Source organism: Phyllobates terribilis, unplaced genomic scaffold (assembly GCF_046119375.1).
Source record: "Phyllobates terribilis strain yellow unplaced genomic scaffold, ASM4611937v1 Scaffold_217__1_contigs__length_3308461, whole genome shotgun sequence".
Classification (NCBI taxonomy): domain Eukaryota; kingdom Metazoa; phylum Chordata; class Amphibia; order Anura; family Dendrobatidae; genus Phyllobates; species Phyllobates terribilis.
The window spans coordinates 722,666-735,597 of NW_027362977.1; positions in this window are offsets into that span (position 1 = coordinate 722,666).

Below are 12,932 nucleotides of genomic sequence, written 5' to 3' on the forward strand. Positions count from 1 at the left end.
AGAACTATTCAAGACAAACAATTCTACGGTACATCATCTTTGTGTAACTCCAACGGTTTAGGCAGCGTACGCCAAGATAACTCTCAGAGGCCAGATTTTTTTCCGACTTAATTGACATGTATCGTTATATTACGACCAAAATTACATAAAATCATTACAAATTGTAGCCTATATGTTATTCCGATGTATAATCTATATTACTGTAAAGTTTCATGCAAATCCGTCCAGTAGTTTTTTCGTGAAAGAGTAACAAACATACATACTCACAAACTTTCGCATTTATAATATTAGTAGGATGTTAAAGTTTGTGACGCCACCTGTGGATTGCGGCTAAAGGGAGCGGCCGCTGCGGAGCCGTCCTCTGAAGCTGATGTTACTGCAGCAGGGATGGTGTGGCTCTCCACAGGAAGAGCTAGCTCCAGGGCAGTGTAGATGTTGTTTTAAGTTGCGCTGGGCGTTGTAGTGCAGGGAGTGATGGCGCTGCAAGAAACACAGACAAGGTGGTGCAGTCCTCTGGATCTTTACTCACGGTTATTGCAGTCCAAGTTACAGACGTCAAGGTAACTTCCCGTGCCGTGCAGCATTTACTCAGTGAGGGGTTCAGTCCACCCCCAGGTAACTCTGGAGTTCATAGCACGACCCCCTTCTGTGTACTCTCTCTGGCTGTCTCCCCGAACCTCATACCAAGTGTCCCAGTCCAGTACCTGCAGGCCTTGGCGGGCGACGTCTGTTCCGTCCCCTGGGTCCTATATAGCTACCTTCCTGGTGAGACTGGTATGGAATGTTGGCTACTGGACATGAAATACTGCAGCCTCCGGTTTCTAGTTAAGACGTGCAATCTTCTACTAGTTGAGGGACCAGTTCCCTGTATGCAGCCTGACCCCTCCACCATATTCGGGCGTACGGGTGGCCTCTCGCACTGCCTGTACCCCTGGGATCCTTTCTTCTGGTTCCTGGAGCCTTCCTGCTCCCTCTCCTCTCCTTCTCTTCTTCCTCTCAGCCTTGGGCCTCACTGGCTAGGCCCGCCTCTGGAAAAGAGCTCCTACAGAGCCTCTGCTCCTGGCACTTTCCTCCTCAGACTAATCTGTCTTTCTAAGATGGTTTCTCTTTTTATATCTTCCTTCTATGTGCTCCCCTTAACTACGTCCTCCACCCACACCCCTTTACTAGGTTCCCCCCACTCCAGCCAGGGACCAGGGACTGTGCTCTCCCGTAGGAGCAATCTCGCCCCGCCCTCTGAAGTGTGGTGTAATGAATGCAGGTGTTGGGGTCCTGAGCTGTACTCCTTCCTTACCTGAGAGTGAGATACCACAGCTCTGGGTGAGATGCAGTACCTCTGTGGTGACCGAACCCTCAGGGGCGCCACATATATATGTGTGTGTGTATATAATATAATGTGTGTATGTATATAATGTGTGTGTGTATATATCTATATATATCTATATATACACAGCTCATTTTCATTTTCTCTGATTTTTCTCTTTCTAGGTCTATTTTTGAGTAAAATGTACATTGTTGCTTTATTCTATAAACTACTGACAACATGTCTCCGAAATTCAAAGCTAAAAATTTTGTATTTATTTGCAGCAAATGAGAAATCGTCAAAATAATAAAAAAGAAACAGAGAAACAGAGAACCAGTGCTGTCAGACCTCAAATACTGCAAAGAAAACAAGTTCTTATTCATTTAGAAACAACAATACTCATGTTTTAACTCAGAAAGAGTTCAGAAATCAATATTTGGTGGAATAACCATGATTTTTAATCCCAGCTTTCATGCGTCTTGGCTGCTTTCCACCAGTCTTTCACGCTGCTTTTGGGTGACCTTACGCCACTCCTGGCACAAAAATGTAAGCAGTTCTTCTTTGTTTGATGGCTTGTGACTATCCATCTACCTCTTGATTACATTCCAGAGGTTTTCAATAGGGTTCAGGTCTGGAGATTGGGCTGACCATGACAGGGTCTTGATGTGGTGCTCCTTCATCCACACATTGATTGACCTAGCTGTGTGGCATGGGGCATTGCCCTGCTGGAAAAATTAGTCCTCAGAGTTGGGGAACATTGCCTGAGCAGAAGGAAGCAAGTGTTTTTTCAAGGATAACCTTGTATGCGGCTTGATTCATACGTCCTTCGCAAAGATTAACCTGCCCAATTCCAGCCTTGCTGGAACATCCCCAGATCATCACCGATCCTCCACCAAATTTCACAGTGGTGCAAGACACTGTGGCTTGTATGCCTCTCCAGGTCTCCGTCTAACCATTAGAAGACCAGGTGTTGGGCAAAGCTGAAAATTAGACTCATCAGAGAAGATTACCTTACTCCAGTCCTCTATGGTCCAATCCTTATGGTCTTTGGTAAACTTCAGCCTGGCTCTCCTTTGCTTCTCATTGATGAAAGGCTTTTTTCTAGCTTTACATGACTTGAGGTCTCTAGGAGCCTGTTATGAACTGTTCTTGCCGTGCACTTCACCTCAGTTGCCATTTGCCATTCCTTTTGTAGGTCACTTGATGTCATCCTGCGGTTGCTGAGTGACATTAGAATAAGATGACGGTCATCCCGGTCAGTGGAGAGTCGCTTTCGCCCTCTGCCGGTCTGTAGCTTTGTTGTCCCCAATGTCTGCTGCTTGACCTTGTTGTAATGGACTGCCGTCTTTGAAATTTTAAGGATGGAGGCAACATGACGCTCACTGTATCCCTCTGCTAGTGAAGCCATAATTGAGCCCTTCTTTTCCTCACTCAAGACTTTTCTTTTCAACTCCTTTGGCATGGTTAAAAGTTAGTTTTTCATTCAAATTACTTTTGGGCTATTCCTAGCACTTGTTTTGCCATCCAGCTTGTCCTATTGCAAGAGGATTGTGAAGACCACAGCAGTGTTTTTTATACTTTCCCTGGTTACATAAGATTTGGTTCAGGTGATCACCTAATCAGAAGCACATTAAGTAGAATGAGGTGGACTGTGGTTGGAATTCAGCTGACGCTGGAATAGAATGGCTGTCAGACATGTAGAGATGGGGATTTTTTCCATTGATTTGAACAAAGGCAAACCGAGCCTAAAGTATGAATCTTCAGGCTCCATTTGCTCTGCTTTCAGATGTCTCATTTCAGACAGCACAATCCTGAATTTCAGGGATTCAGTTGTAAGCCTTGTGTAAAGACCTGAATGCAGCGCTGAATGTAGTGTGAATAGGTCCTTACATCCTACACCACCTCAGGGGATTGTTGTTATGGAGTATTGCCCCTGGGTGGCCGCAGTTATGACCACCACCAGGGCTCGTGGTCACCCACCCTAGCTTTGGTATTCTGGGGAGCTGGTATAATGAATATCTGAGAAGAGCCCTAGAGAAGCAAGAACATTGGACAACCAAGAGGTGGTGGCCTCAAGTCAGGTGTAGCGTTCAACAGGGCAAGACTTTCTACCTTGTATCTATTGTGTATGGGTATGGTGGTTGTGGGGGACTTCATGTGTCCAGTAACCATAGTGGATGCCCTTTCCTAAACTAATCAAGGATTCCTGTGGACCTATTGAGCTAATAGAACCAGCAGTCAAATTAATGTCCCAAATTATCCCCACAAATGAATAACTAATAGAGAATTAGGTAATGCACACGGAGCATGATGCTTCGCACTTGTCTTTGGTTTGCTGCTGATTGCAGGAGGTTTATGGACTAGTTGATGTGCGGCCCCACAACTTGTCTATAGTAGATACCAGCCCCATCATCTTTTTTTCAACCTTTGTATGTGAGGACCCTGCACACGACTGGTCCAATTTCCATACTTTTTCCATTAATAGCCGGTCATAATAGAGTGAACCAGAGATGTGGGTCATCCATTTCAGGTGTTGTAGGTGTTCTCAGTCTTCTGAAATCCCTTTAAAGAGAACCTGTCACTTTCCATAACGATGTAATTTTTTACCTGGTGTAAATGCCCCTGTTCTGAATACGGCGTTGCTTTTCTTGTGTTCCTGCCCCTCTGTCCCTCTTCCCTGGATGTAAATCATCTTTTTAGCCAAGTGGACTAAGAGTGGGATATATCAACCAATTCATCTCCACCCACCTGTCAGGCAGATATGTTACATCTCCTCAGATGGATGCCAGCTCTGCAGGGAATTATTTGACATAAAGAGGTTGTCCGGCACCACTCACATCTGCATTGGTGGTGAGCGACACTGATGACATTGCTCTGGGAGATACAAAACAGGACATGTACTTTATTAAAGGGAATCTGTCAGCAGATTTTTGCTACTTAATCTGAGAGCAGCATGATGTAGAGCAAGATATCCTGATTCCAGGGATGTGTCACTTATTAGGCTGTGTGTTGTAGTTTCAATACAATCCATGTTTTATCAACAGGAGATGATCACTGCCTGACTAGGTCTCAGGTACAGGCCAGTCAGGCTCATCTGTGTAACCCCGCCCTCACCACTGATTTGCAGTTTGTACACAGGAATCTGCCCGCGTGGGCGGGGTTACACAGGGCTTAACATTCTGAGCACTGCTTCATTTACAACAGAGAAAGCAGGGATTCTATCAAAACTGCACCAAGCAGTCTAGTAAGTGATACATCGCTGGAATCAGGCTCTCTGCCCCTACATCATGCTGATCTCGGATTACGTAGCAAAACCTTCTGACAGATTCCCTTTAACTGGAATTGTGTATCTGTCCTATCCTATTGCAATAACTATAGATGCAAGTCGGAAACGCATTTGCGGTTAAACATTATTCTGGTTAGGATCGCGACCTATGGTGATGTTTTTATATATTTTTTACTACAAATAAACTCACAAGATTTTTAACCCCATCCTGACCCTGTAACACTATTTTCTTCGTTCTAATAAATAGGTGGAAAATTTGGCACAAATCCCTCCAAGTATCTGCTTTCCTCCCTATAGCCGGCCTTGGTAAATGGGCTATTGTGCTAATTTCTGAGTGAGGCCCTAGTTTTGTCTTGGGGCCCATGGCTACTTATTGCACCCTGTGACACCTATTTAGCCATTTTCCTGGGTTTCCTGCATTCTGCTTTGCTGTGATCTGGTCATCAGTCTTTCAGGTAGTGTGTTTTATAGGACCAATACAATATAAGTGCCCCCATCACAGAGACCGACCCCCAAAACACTGGTGATGTAACTTGGGCTGGAGTTATATGTGACCTGCTCTATTACAGGTGCATCTCACAGAACTAGAATATCATCAAAAAGTTACTTTATTTCAGTTCCTCAATACAAAAAGTGAAACTCCTATATTATATAGAGTCATTACACACAGAGGGATCTATTTCACGTGTTTATTTCTGTTAATGTTGATGATTATGGCTTACAGCCAATGGAAACACAAAAGTTATTATCTCAGTAAATTAGAATACTTTATAACAGCTTGAAAAATTATTTTAAAATCCGAAATATTGGCCTATTGAAATGTATATTCAGTAAATGCACTCAATACCTGGTCGGGGCTCCTTTTGCATCAATTACTGCATCAATGCGGCAATGTGGCATGGAGGTGATCAGCCTGTGACACTGCTGAGGTGTTATGGAAGCCCAGGTGGCTTTGATAGCAGCCTTCAGCTCGTCTACATTGTTGGGTCTGGTGTCTCTCATCTTCCTCTTGACAATACCCCATAGATTCTCTATAATAGATTCTCTATGGGGTTAAGGTCAGGTGAGTTTACTGCCAATCAAGCACAGTGATACTGTTGTGTAAACCAGGTATTGGTACTTTTGGCCGTGTGGACAGGGGCCAAGTCCTGCTGGAGAATGACATTTCCATCTCCAAAAGCTTGTCAGCAGAGGGAAGCATGAAGTGCTGTAAAATTTCCTGGTAGGCGGCTGCGCTGACTTTGGTCTTGATAAAACACAGTGGACCTCCACCAGCAGATGACATGGCTCCCCAAACCATCACTGATGGTGGAAACTTCACACTAGACCTCCAGCAGCTAAACAAATGAAATGAAACAAATTAAAATTGGAACTCTGGGACCTTGTGGAGTGTCAATGACTGCCTTCTGGACATCTGTCAAGTCAACAGTCTTCCCCATGATTGCGGAGCCTACTGAAACAGACTAAGGGACTTTTTAAATGCTTAGGAAGCCTTTGCAGGTGTTTTTTGTTAATTATTTAAGTTTACTGAGATAATGACTGTTGTGTTTTCATTGGCTGTAAGCCATAACCATCAACATTAACAGAAATAAACACTTGAAATAGATCACTCTGTTTGTAATGACTCTATATAATATATAACTTTGACTTTTTATATTGAAGAACTGAAATTAACTTTTTGATGATATTCTAATTTTGTGAGATGCTCCTGTATGTAGCACCCTCTATACTCCCTGGTCCTGCAGCAGCTGCCATCATGTATACAGCAGATGAGACAGACACTTTATTATATGCCGGATGAGCCAAGTCTGGTTCTAGTTCTGGAATATTGAGCGTCAGCGTTCACTCTCATCATTGTTTCTGTAGGGTGAAGTCCACACAAATAAAACACACAACACAATATATTATTATTAATTTTTTTATTGGAATAGCAATAAGCCACATTGTAATAAAAATATTACTGGCCCTTTAATAAATTAAAGTTCACAATGACTCTCAGGTCAGGCCCGATAGAGACTACAGAACTTGCTGCGGATAGTGCAGACCTGATGAGAGCCACTGGAACCAAAGATCCAGAGGAAGGCGAAGAAAACCCCCTAGGGGGGAAAAAAATTCCTTCCTGACCCCAGTTCTGGCGATCGGATATCTCCCTGGATCTTGTCTCTCCTGCTGCATATTGCTGTATATCTGTACGTCAGGGGCAGACACAGCCAGAAGAGGGCCCCTCTATCAGAACAGTATATCTAGCCCCGTGTCTGAACTGTTGGGCGGGCCGCCTCGGGCATGGCCCCGTGTCTGGACTTTTGGGCCGCCCACCTCGGGCCTGGCTTCGTGTCTGGACTGTGGGACTTCCCGCCTTGAGTCTGGACTGTTGGACCTCCCACTTCGGGTCTGGACAGTTGGGCCGCCCGCCTCGGGTCTGGACAGTTCCCCTCTATCAGTATATTGGCATAGCTCATCATAATGCACAATTCACCTGATTAGGAGGTGGTGGTGGCCCCTTTACATCTTGGGTCCCTGTGGAACTGCACATGTTGCACCAATTGGCCACCCTCCTCGGGTCTGGCCCCATGTCTGGACTGTTGGGCCGCCCGACTCAGATCTGGACTGTTGGGCCGCCAACCTTGGTTCTGGACTGGTGGGCCGCTCGCCTCGGGTCTGGACTGTTGGGCCGCCCGCCTCGGGTCTGGACTGTTGGGCCGCCCGCCCTGGGTCTGGACTGTTGGGCCGCCCGCCCTGGGTCTGGACTGTTGGGCCGCCCGCCCTGGGTCTGGACTGTTGGGCCGCCCGCCCTGGGTCTGGACTGTGGGGCCCGTCCGCCATGTGTCTGGACTTTGGGGCCGCCTGCCCTGGGTCTAACCCCAGGTCTGGACTGTGGGGCCGCCTGCCCCGGGACTATCCCCGTGTCTGGACTGTGGGGCCCGTCCGCCCCGAGCCTGGACTGTGGGGTCCGTCCGCCCCGAGCCTGAACTGTGGGGCCCGTCCGCCCCGAGCCTGGACTGTGGGGCCCGTCCGCCCCGAGCCTTGACTGTGGGGCCCGTCCGCCCCGAGCCTTGACTGTGGGGCCCGTCCGCCCCGAGCCTGGACTGTGGGGCCCGTCCGCCCCGAGCCTGGACTGTGGGGCCCGTCCGCCCCGAGCCTGGACTGTGGGGCCCGTCCGCTCCGAGCCTGGACTGTGGGGCCCGTCCGCCCCGAGCCTGGACTGTGGGGCCCGTCTGCCCCGAGCCTGGACTGTGGGGCCCGAGCGTGGACTGTGGGGCCCGACCGCCTCGAGCGTGAACTGTGGGGCCCATCCGCCCCCGAGCGTGGACTGTGGGGCCAGAACGTGGACTGTGGGGCCCGTCCGCCCCGAGCCTGGCCGGTGGGGCCTGTCCGCCCCGAGCCTGGACTGTGGGGCCCGTCCGCCCTCTGTCCGTACTGTGGCCGCCCCATGTCCGGACTGTGAGGTCGCCTGCCCCGGGTCTAGCCCCAGGTCTGGACTGTGGGGCATGCCCACCCCGTGTCAGGACTGTGGGGCCCGTCCGCCCCTTGTCCTAACTATGGGCCCGCCCGCCCCGTGTCCTGACTGTGAGACCCGCCCACCCCGTATCCAGACTGTTGGGCCTGCCCGCCCAGTGTCCTGACTGTGGAGCCCGCCCGCCCCGTGTCCTGACTTTGGGGCTCGCCCGCCCAAACTCCAGACTGTGGGGCCCATCCGCCCCGAGTCCGAACTTTGGGGCCGCCTGCCCCGGGTCTAGTCCCAGGTCTGGACTGTGGGGCCACCAGTCCCAGGACTAGCCCCGTGTCCGAACTGTGGGGCACGCGCGCCCCGAGCCTGGACTGTGGGGCACGCCCGACCCGAGCGGGAAAGGGGGGCCCGTCCACCCCGAGCCTGGACTGTGGGGACCATCCGCCCCGAGCCTGGACTGTGGGGCCCGTCCACCCCGAGATTGGACTGTGGGGCCCGAGCGTGGACTGTGGGGCCTGTCCGCCCCGAGCCTGGACTGTGGGGCCCCCCGTCCGCCCAGGGTCTGGACTGTGGGGCCGGCTGCCCCCGGGTCTAGCCCCGAGCCTAGACTGTGGGGCCCGCCCGCCCTATGTCCGTACTGTGGCCGCCCCGTGTCTGGACTGTGGGGCCGCCTGCCCCGGGTCTAGCCCCAGGTCTGGACTGTGGGGCATGCCCACCCCGTGTCAGGACTGTGGGGCCCGTCCGCCCCGTGTCCGGACTGTGGGGCCGCCTGCCCCGGGACAAGCCCTGTCCCCGGACTGTGGGTCCCGCCCCGTGTCCTAACTATGGGCCCGCCCACACTGTGTCCTGACTGTGGGGCCCGTCCGCCCCGAGCCTGGACTGTGGGGCCGGTTGCCCCCGGGTCTAGCCCCGAGCCTGGACTGTGGGGACCCCCCGCCCTATGTCCGGACTGTGGCCGCCTCGTGTCCGTACTGTGGGGCCCGTCCACCCCGTGTCCGGACTGTGGGGCTGCCTGCCCCGGGTCTAGCCCCAACTCTGGACTATGGGGCATGCCCGCCCCGTGTCAGGACTGTGGGGCCCGTCCGACCCGTGTCCGGACTGTGGGGCCGCCAGCCCCGGGTCTAGCCGCAGGTCTGGACTGTTGGGCCGCCTGCCCCAGGACTAGCACCGTGTCCTAACTATGGGCCCGCCCACCCCGTGTCCTGACTGTGGGGCCCGTTCGCCCCGTGTCCTTACTGTAGGGCTCGCCCGCAGAGTGTCCTGACTGTGGGGCCAGCCTGCCCTGTGTCCTGACTGTGGGGCCGACTGCCCCCGGGTCTAGCCCCGAGCCTGGACTGTGGGGCCCGCCCGCCTTATGTCCGGACTGTGGTCCCCCCCAGTGTCCGGACTGTGGGACCGTCCACCCCGTGTCCGGACTGTGGGCCGCCTGCTCCGGGTCTAGCCCCAGGTCTGGACTGTGGGGCATGCCCGCCCCGTGTCCGGACTGTGGGGCCCGTCCACCCCGTGTCCGGACAGTGGGCCGCCTGCCCGGACTGTGGGCCGCCTGCCCCGGGTCTAGCCCCAGGTCTAGACTGTGGGGCCGCCTGCCCCGGGATTAGCTCCGTGTCCGGACTGTGGGGCCCGCCCGCCCCGTGTCCTAACTGTGGAGCCCGCCCCTCCCATGTCCTGACTGTGGGCACCGCACGCCCCGAGCCTGGACTGTGTGGCACGCCCGCCCCGAGCGGGAAAGGGGGGCCCGTCCGCCCCGAGCCTGGACTGTGGGGCCCGTCCGCCCCGAGCCTGGACTGTGGGGCCCATCCGCCCCGAGCCTGGACTGTGGGGCCCATCCGCCCCGAGCCTGGACTGTGGGGCCCGTCCGCCCCGAGCCTGGACTGTGGGGCCCATCCGCCCCGAGCCTGGACTGTGGGGCCCGTCCGCCCCGAGCCTGGACTGTGGGGCCCGTCCGCCCCGAGCCTGGACTGTGGGGCCCGCCCTATGTACGGACTGTGGCCGCACTGCATCTGGCACGCCCGCCCCGAGCGGGAAAGGGGGGCCCGTCCGCCCTGAGCCTGGACTGTGGGGCCCGTCCGCCCCGAGCCTGGACTGTGGGGCCCATCCGCCCCGAGCCTGGACTGTGGGGCCCGTCCGCCCCGAGCCTGGACTGTGGGGCCCGTCCGCCCCGAGCCTGGACTGTGGGGCCCGTCCGCCCCGAGCCTGGACTGTGGGGCCCGTCCGCCCCGAGCCTGGACTGTGGGGCACGTCTGCCCCGAGCCTGGACTGTGGGGCCCGTCCGCCCCGAGCCTGGACTGCGGGGCCCGTCCACAGCGAGGATGGACTGTGGGGCCTGTCCGCCCTGAGCCTGGACTGTGGGGCCCGTCCGCAGCGAGGATGGACTGTGGGGCCTGTCCGCCCTGAGCCTGGACTGTGGGGCCCATCCGTCCCGGGTCTAGCCCCGAGCCTGGACTGTGGGGCCCGCCCTATATCCGGACTGCGGCCGCCCCGTGTCCGGACTGTGGGGCCGCCTGCCCCGGGTCTAGCCCCAGGTCCGGACTGTGGGGCCCCCCGTCCGCCCTGATTCCAGACTGTGGGGCCCCTCGCCTGCCACGGGTCCAGACTGTGGGATCCCCCGCTTGCCCCGGGTCTGGACTGTGGGGCCGACTGCCCCCGGGTCTAGCCCCGAGCCTGGACTGTGGGGCCCGCCCGCCTTATGTCCGGACTGTGCCCCTCCCGTGTCTGGACTGTGGGGACCGTCCACCCCGTGTCCGGACTGTGGGCCGCCAGCTCCGGGTCTAGCCCTAGGTCTGGACTGTGAAGCCGCCTGTCCCGGGATTAGCCCCGTGTCCGGCCTGTGGGGCCCGCCCGCCACGTGTCCTGACTGTAGAGCTCGCCCGCCCCGAGTCCAGACTGTGGGGCCCATCCGCCCCGTGTCCTGACTTGGGACCGCCTGCCCCGGGTCTAGCCCCAGGTCTCGACTGTGGGGCCACCTGCCCCGGGACTAGCCCCGAGCCTGGACTGTGGGGCACGCCCGCCCCGAGCGGGAAAGGGAGGCCCATCCGCTCCGAGCCTGGACTGTGGGGCCCGTCCGCCCCGAGCCTGGACTGTGGGGCCCGTCCGCCCCGAGCATGGACTGTGGGGCCAGTCCACCCCGAGCATGGACTGTGGGGCCAGTCCACCCCGAGCATGGACTGTGGGGCCCGAGAGTGGACTGTGGGGCCCGTCCGCCCCGAGCCTGGACTGTGGGGCCCGTCAGCCCCGAGCCTGGACTGTGGGGCCCGTCAGCCCCGAGCCTGGACTGTGGGGCCCGTCAGCCCCGAGCCTGGACTGTGGGGCCCGTCAGCCCCGAGCCTGGACTGTGGGGCCCGTCCGCCCCGAGCCTGGACTGTGGGGCCCGTCCGCCCCGAGCCTGGTCTGTGGGGCTCGTCCGCCCCGAGCCTGGACTGTGGGGCCCGTCCGCCCCGAGCCTGGATTGCGGGGCCCGTCCGCAGCGAGGATGGACTGTGGGGCCTGTCCGCCCTGAGCCTGGACTGTGGGGCCCATCCGTCCCGGGTCTAGCCCCGAGCCTGGACTGTGGGGCCCACCCTATATCCGGACTGCGGCCGCCCCGTGTCCGGACTGTGGGGCCGCCTGCCCCGGGTCTAGCCCCAGGTCCGGACTGTGGGGCCCCCCGCCCGCCCTGATTCCAGACTGTGGGGCCCCTCGCCTGCCCCGGGTCAAGACTGTGGGATCCCCCGCTTGCCCCGGGTCTGGACTGTGGGGCCGACTGCCCCCGGGTCTAGCCCCGAGCCTGGACTGTGGGGCCCGCCCGCCTTATGTCCGGACTGTGCCCCTCCCGTGTCTGGACTGTGGGGACCGTCCACACCGTGTCCGGACTGTGGGCCGCCTGCTCCGGGTCTAGCCCTAGGTCTGGACTGTGGGGCATGCCCGCCCCGTATCCGGACTGTGGGGCCCGTCCACCCCTTGTCCGGACTGTGGGCCGCCTGCCCCGGGTCTAGCCCCAGGTCTGGACTGTGAAGCCGCCTGTCCCGGGATTAGCCCCGTGTCCGGCCTGTGGGGCCCGCCCGCCACGTGTCCTGACTGTAGGGCTCGCCCGCCCCGTGTCCAGACTGTAGGGCTCGCCCACCCCGAGTCCAGACTGTGGGGCCCATCCGCCCCGTGTCCTGACTTGGGGCCGCCTGCCCCGGGTCTAGCCCCAGGTCTCGACTGTGGGGTCACCTGCCCCGGGACTAGCCCCGAGCCTGGACTGTGGGGCACGCCCGCCCCGAGCGGGAAAGGGAGGCCCATCCGCTCCGAGCCTGGACTGTGGGGCCCGTCCGCCCCGAGCCTGGACTGTGGGGCCAGTCCACCCCGACCATGGACTGTGGGGCCCGAGCCTGGACTGTGGGGCCCGTCCTCCCCAAGCCAGGGCTGTGGGGCCCGTCCGCCCCGAGCCAGGGCTGTGGGGCCCGTCCGCCCCGAGCCTGGGCTGTGGGGCCCGTCCGCCCCGAGCCTGGACTGTGGGGCCCGTCCGCCCCGGGTCTAGCCCCGAGCCTGGACTGTGCGGCCCGTCCGCCCCGGGTCTAGTCCCGAGCCTGGACTGTGTGGCCCGTCCGCTCTATATCCGGACTGCGGCCACCTAGTGTCTGGAGTGTGGGCCCGTCCGCCCCGTGTACTGACTTCGGATCTAGCCCCAGGTCTGGACGGTGGGGCCGCCCGCCCCAAGTCTAGCCCCAGGTCTGGACTGTGGAGCCCCCCGCCAGCCCCGGGTACGGACTGTGGGGCCCGCCCGCCCCGTGTACGGACTGTGGGGCCCCCCGCCCGCCCCGAGTCTGGACTGTGGGGCCGGTTGCCCCGGGTCTGGCCCCGAGCCTGAACTGTGCGGCCCGCACACCCTATGTCCGGACTGCGGCTGCCCCGTGTCCGGACTGTAGGGCTCGTCC